Here is a 6,953-nt window from a genome sequence, read left to right on the forward strand (position 1 = left end):
GGACTAGTGGCAGGTGCAAACCGTCTCAGGCAAAGCAGCGAAGTTTGTTGACCATGGCTTCCAAGGCTGATAGGAACTGGATCCCCTTTGAATGACATCAAAAACTGAGCAAATTTATTGAACTCAATAATTTTTTATTTATACTGTGGCATATTCTAGGTTAGGGTAGTATGCTGCTCAGGGCTTGGGACATAACCTGCTTGGGACACGTTTTCAGAGAGTTCGACCATGTCACTCTTCATGTAGTCCTGTGAGTTATACATTTAATGGGGGTCTGTGGTTAACCATCGGATGGTCAACTCTGCGAACCTCTGTTCCTTGAACCAAAAACGTTGAACGTGCACATCAGCAAATGGTTTACATAGGGAATGGAACCAAGTGACCACCACCAAGTAATTGGCCTTTTTCCCCACTGTAGTGCAATCTTGGAGTTGCTGTATGTAGTAAGGAAGGGTGTGGGGGGCATAGACCCCCACCTGGGGGGGGGGGCATTCGACATATTCAGCTGTGTGATGATCAAATGTTGGTCATGACACACACTGGACTATGTAAAACCCATCCAGATGGGGGGACAGCACCCCCTGTACTATATACACCATCTCGGAGATTGCACTACAGTAGGGAAAAGGGCAAATTTCCTGGTGGTGGCCATCTGGTTCTGTTCCCTGTGTATATGATTCGATGAAGTGAACGTTTGCTGTCTTGTGTTCGAGGAACAGAATTGACCATTAGATGGTTAACCATAGACCCCACTTTAATGTTACTTTACTCTTGTTACTTTGTGTGTAACCCAGGCTGAGCATGCAAATGGTCAAGTTTTATCAGTACACTACCCCCATAAACAAAATTTAAACAAGTACAGCAGAATCATGTTTCCTTAAATGCACCAATACTGATGGGCTTAAGTTGAGACATTTTGTTGGCCAGGCTTCTTGGATTTGGCATTACTATCTTGATAGTATCCTAACTGGAATGTATGTTGATGTTAGTCTTATAAACTCTGGGGGTAGCAACAATTTTAGGAAATATTCAAAAACTAAGGAGTTGAGAGGTGCATACCATTCTTTGCAGAGTTAGGGGGCAGGTCTGTTTATTGTCATCACACATAGAGACTCACTGGATCCCCCTAGAGTGACTTACTGAAGCCACTTATTTTATCCTCAAGTTTAGCCTTCAGTTTTGGTAACTGTAGAATGCTGCTCTATAGCAGGACTCTGCCTTCTTAGAAGGAATGAGAAGAGAATTCTGCACTGAATTTCTGCATCTTTCCCCCATAGTGTAACACTTAATGTTACCAGATGTTGTTTTCCTTCTTGCATATCCACATTAATCATTCACTGGCAGTTCGGGTACATATTACCAAACGAGCAGCAGTAATTGGCTGAAATATTAGCCAGTTCCTTTGGTGTAGAGAATTAAAGCCCTGACTAGATCCCAGGTAGTCAGACTTTGAAGAGCGACTCTGGTGCTTGTTGGAGCTGCTGTGGGGGAAGATCATAGTGATATGGCTTTGCCAGCTTGCCTTTTTTTCTGTTGGGTGGGGTGACGCATGTAATACCTGATTGAGCTTGGATATAATACTCCAGTGCTGGCTTTAGGGGGGGTGCAGCTTAAGGGGTTATGTCATCCTTGTAAGCAAGTGCCGCAACTTTGTCGGCACACCCATTGCTTGCCAAACCATGGGGCAGTACAGGATGTGACTTGAGTGTATAGATACAAAGCATCAATCCCAAAACATCCCTGATGGTTGCCTGAATAATGTCCCATCATGGCTGACCCCCATCTTGCTGATGGGGAAGGGTTGGACATTTGGTCAAAGGAGTGACACTCCCAGGCAGCAAGTGTTTAAAAAAAAATGAAAAAATAGAACTGGATGTTTTACAGTTATGATTTAAGTATGGATATTGGTCTGTGGAAAGAAGACAGTCTCTGGTCTTTTCAATCTTTTGGTAATCCTGCTACTACAACTGCTTAATTAAACACACTTGCCAATAAGGAACCACTTTTGTCAATGTCATTACTCCAGATTTCTCTAGGCAGACTGTTATGCAGAATCTGGTCTTTCATCACTTCTCAGATTTCCTCAACACATTCAGGGGGCCAACAAAGCATCTGCTTGTTCCTCTGTCACCTTTGGAGGCCTCACTTCCATACATAATCCTGAATATCGTTATTTACTTAGTTTCAGTAGTGTACATTTAATAATGGTCTCTCCAAATCTCTGCTTTCACCAAAAGATCTTTGTTTTTAGAGGGCTCCCCATCCTAAATTGCAGTAAGGGTCTCTGTGAAGAATACCATCAGTTTCCCATAAAAGCTCCGCCTTGTCACCTTGTACTGTTGGTACTTGTACTCAAAGGCTTCCAGTTTATCTTTTCCCATAAAGCCTGTTCATGCGCTCTGCAGAAAGAGACTGTGTTCCTTTTATTGTGTAATTTTCCATTTTAACACTTCCCAACCCTCAAGCAAAGTGATATTCACATTGCTAACATTTCTGAAGCTGCCTTTCTCTCAATAGCGGTATCCCTAGTGACTCCCTGAGGTAAGGTATACAAAAGACCCACAGATGGCACTCCAGAGGGACATGATTGAACATGTAGTGTATGTATGTACTCTTGCTGCAGGCGTGCATCCTCTGTTGGAGTGCATGTTTTTTCATTCCTAGAGGTCTGTGACATACCTTTCAACTGTCCAGATTTTTGCCTCATAATTTTGGACTGCTCCTCATAAAATTTGTGGTTTTCTGGCAAATCACAGGGATAACCTGAGGACTGAAGTCAATAAAATAATGGCATACATTTGAGTTTCAGCCTTCATATCCTTGAGGAAGTGCATGTCAACAAAAATCCTGTTGTTCTAGCAACTTTCTCATTTTATAAGAGCAATATTTAAAATCTGTCCCTATTTTCTGGGCATTGTCCCCTCATTATGTCAGGCTCTGTCCAGATTCCTTACACTAAGAGGTTGAGAGGCATGGCTCTGTATTGTTTTTTTTGAGTAGGAAGTGTGATTAGGGGTCTGACATACTCTTTTACTGACAACTGTCAGTTCATGATCTTAACCCTTGCACATCTCCCCAGTCTGGGAACCTGATTTAGCTATAGGACCTTCTTTCACGAACTTGTCCCTATATTTCTTTCTCTTATATGTACTGGTTACAGCTTCCAGAAAAGTTACAAATTCTTTCATTATATCTCTGCAAATTCTTGCCGTGTGGTGCTCAGCTGGAAGTATACACTAACAAAGGAAAAAACTAGATTTCTTGGTACAGTCAAGATTATTTCTGTATAACCATTCATATCTGTTACAGTGGGTCTTTTTATGACACATAGGTACAGTGTATGGAAATCGCTTGGTGCCTTTTAGCATCAAAGAAAAGTAATGCACATTTCTTGTTGATTAACCCCCCCCCCCCTTTAGATTTTTTTTCTTAAGCTTGATGTGTGCCCACAATCCAGGAATGCGATTTCCTTAAATATATTATTCTTTTCCTATTCATATTAATTAGACTGTTTACATTCAAGATAGATGTTTTCCACCATTGTCTGCCCTGTAAATCAGCTTTCTTGTCATTCCTGCAGTTCTGGACAAGATTTGAATATCCATACCCTAAACAGTTGTGGTAATACAGGTAAGAGATAATTATTGTTTTTTTGTACAAATTGACAACAGAAACTATACACAAAACTAAACAAACTTGTATGCAGCATTGTTCTGCCCTTTATTCCATCCGTTCAAGCCCATATTTAATGATTAATTCTAGGCCCACTGTCTTTTACAAAGCAAAATGCAATTCTTTTCCTGTACTTTTATGTGCTGGCAATTACATGGTTAGGTGTCTCTGTCCTTATATTAGACATTCTTAGAATCTGTTGATTGGATTAAGACTAGATTTAGATTAGAAGTGGTGTGATGTCTGTAACCTCAGTGAAGCATACTTTGGGTGTAAAGAATAGGATGAATTAGATGAGTTCGTAAGCCTTGAGATTGCAGTTGTATTAGGAGCAGGTTATATCTGCTGAGTTTTTATCTGATTAAATTGAATGGCATACTGTTTAGGTAAGGTGCCATGCTGGTCTAGGAGTTTGTGTGCTCAGGTAGAGCAGTGTGGTGAATAGGCTCACCGTGTGTATTTTAGGTTTGTTGTAGATTGATTGGTTAGTCTAGGGAGATTAGACAGCCTGGAACTGATTTGGTTAAAATGTTAGAACTTCAACATTGTTGCCACCAAGGCATTTTTGGAGGATTTATGGAGATTTTCAGAATTTGAAAAAAGAGTGAGGATGATCTCTTAAGGTGGCTTGTTTTGAGAAGGAGGCCACTTGGCTGTCATCTAACGTCAGGAAGGATGGTATTCTGTACTTTGCCTAAAGTTTGCACCTTTTAGGTTTGTAGTGTTGCTTGCACAGAACTGCTTCTCTTTGTTAATGATGGTGGAAAGGAAGAGGCTGGAATTTTGAATGATAAACTTTAGAATTCTAGTATGTGTGTTAGTTGGATTTTAGTCAGGTGCTTTGATTGGATCAGGGATATTTTAGACTTGTAAGAATAATTAAATTTGGTTTGTAATTACACCTTGAAACATGATTTCTGTCAACTTTTATGTAGTAATATGCAGTCAATAGTCCAAGTGTAATAAAAATTTGACTTAAGTTAGTTTTATGCCATACATTTTTCTTGTAAATATATTTCTTAATTGGCGGAGCTTTTGGGTAGCTGCAGGCATCAGCTGTTGGTGTGCTAGTAGTATAACCATCTGATGGAAGTGGTGGTGGATAGTGGATGCAACTGTTTCTAAAGATTGAACTCTATTGCTGAATCATTAAAAAAAAAAAAAAAAAAGAAAGAAAAGTCAGAATATTTCTTTCATGAAAGACAACTTTTGCATACTAAGGAAACATAAAATAATGCACCAAAAAATAAAAAGACTTTCGGCTTTTCCTGGTTGGGGGTCGTCACAGCTGAACTCCGGTCCGCTCATGATTGGCAATGGATTTTTACGGTGCTGAGTTGCCAGCCCGACGCCCAACCTTCAACGAAGGCACGCCCATTCACGCTCGCACCTACCTGCATGTCTTTAACGTCACTCGACCGCGAGGAGGATTTGCAGACTCCACACAGAAGGCGCTCCAGACGTGAATCGAACGGGAGAACCTCTTGCTGTGAGGAGACAACACTAACCGCTGCACCACCGCGGATCTAATGCACCCATAAATAAATAAATAAATGAACCAAATGGCGCACACTTTTAGGAGCAAGTCCCTGCACACTTCGCTCATTTGGTCAGGTGGTATCCCTGCTATACAGTGAGTTATATTGCTTGATTCCAAGGTTGCTTAGTCTTGTGTGAAGAATTGCTTTATTTTGCACAAAAACACACACTTTTTTTTTTCTCTTTTGTGTAACCCTGAAGTGAAAATTCATTAGGAGGAGGGAGCAGGGGTTACCCCCTTATTTTGATGTATGCCAAGTTTGGAATTTTCCATTCCTGTTTTAGATTCAATGTTTAGCAGTGCAACCTGTTGCACCATTACTCATTTGGCTGTGTTGTTTGGGAAGTCTTAGCCTTAACAGCTATGGAAAGCAGAGTGTATATTTTTGCCTTGGGCAGACTGATATTCTGTGAGCAGAAATACCAGAAGGCAGGGAGAGTGTTAGAAAAGAAGTAGAGCTTGGGTGAAGACTTGCATTGCACATGTTCCATCCTGATCTGAGCTCTGCACACATGATCTTTTATTTTTCTGCTTTGTTTGCAGGCTGTTGCCATCCTCATGACTGACATAGTAAAAAATGATGCTGCTTTGTCATGTTGGCATTTATTTAGAAATAATATTAGGACTGTGAGTAAGCAAACATGACCAAAAATAAATTGTATAATTTGTGCGTAGCAATTTTTGACATAGTGGAGTAGCATTTTGTAGTTTAAAGTGTGTGAGTTCCAACTTGCTACAAAAGTCTCTATCATCCCTTTGTTGTTGTCCATCTGTATTGCCTTTTTCTTGTAACGTTTTGTTTTTTAGTGATTCACAGTAAATTAACATGCATTAGCTATGTTGTACCTATTTCTAGTATTGAATAGGAGTTGTCAGCCTTACTAGTTTGCACGTGTACTTAGAATTTCATAATTGTAGTTCTGGACACATTTGTCTCCATTAGTGTCTGTGAAACTAATGTTACTTTAATATAGCATAATTTATAAATTTTGTGAATATAGTTACTAAAGTATTGACTCCTGTTTTTACTCGTGTGCTCATTGTGTTTGGGTTGTACTTCTGTCTACATAGTTGATCTGTATTCTGCCAGTTTGTGCTATGTCTATTCATTCTTCCCATTGCTTACAGCTGTGAGGAGCAGTAATTCTCTGGTCGCTGACAGGTTATCGTACATTGAACACTGAGACTTCATCCCACCTGTGTATGTGTGCATGCATGCACATGTACTTGTGGTTGTGCAGTGTTGTCAGTGGAGTTGTATGCAGAATTGTACAGGTTTAGACCCCCAGGCATCCCTTTTTGACTTTACCACATTGATGTAACTTTCAGGATTAAACACATTTATGATCTTGCATGAAACTTTTCTGATTTTACAGTCTTTAGTGAACTGTGTACACCCTTCGTTATTTGATCTTGGTACACAGGAGAATAAACCATTAAATTAAAACAACCCAATGATGAACCTTTTGGTAACTTCATATGGAACTTGAATTTTATTTATTTTTGATTTCCTCTCACCTAAATCGGAACATTTGTTTTTAATTTTTGAAGTCCTGTAGCTGACCAAGCAATCTTATTATCCAAGTGAAGGCAGATGGATTCATAATTGTAATTCCTAAGACCTTTGATGGTGTACGAGGCCTTGGAAAAGCCCAAAATATATACCTTAAGTACAGCCTTCCATTCTGTTAACAACTCCTCCCCACCCCCAAAAAAAGAAACTCCCGTAAACAATCCATCA

Source organism: Protopterus annectens, chromosome 9.part0, assembly GCF_019279795.1.
Source record: "Protopterus annectens isolate FY-2018-M chromosome 9.part0, PAN1.0, whole genome shotgun sequence".
In the NCBI taxonomy this organism is placed as follows: Eukaryota; Metazoa; Chordata; order Ceratodontiformes; family Protopteridae; genus Protopterus; species Protopterus annectens.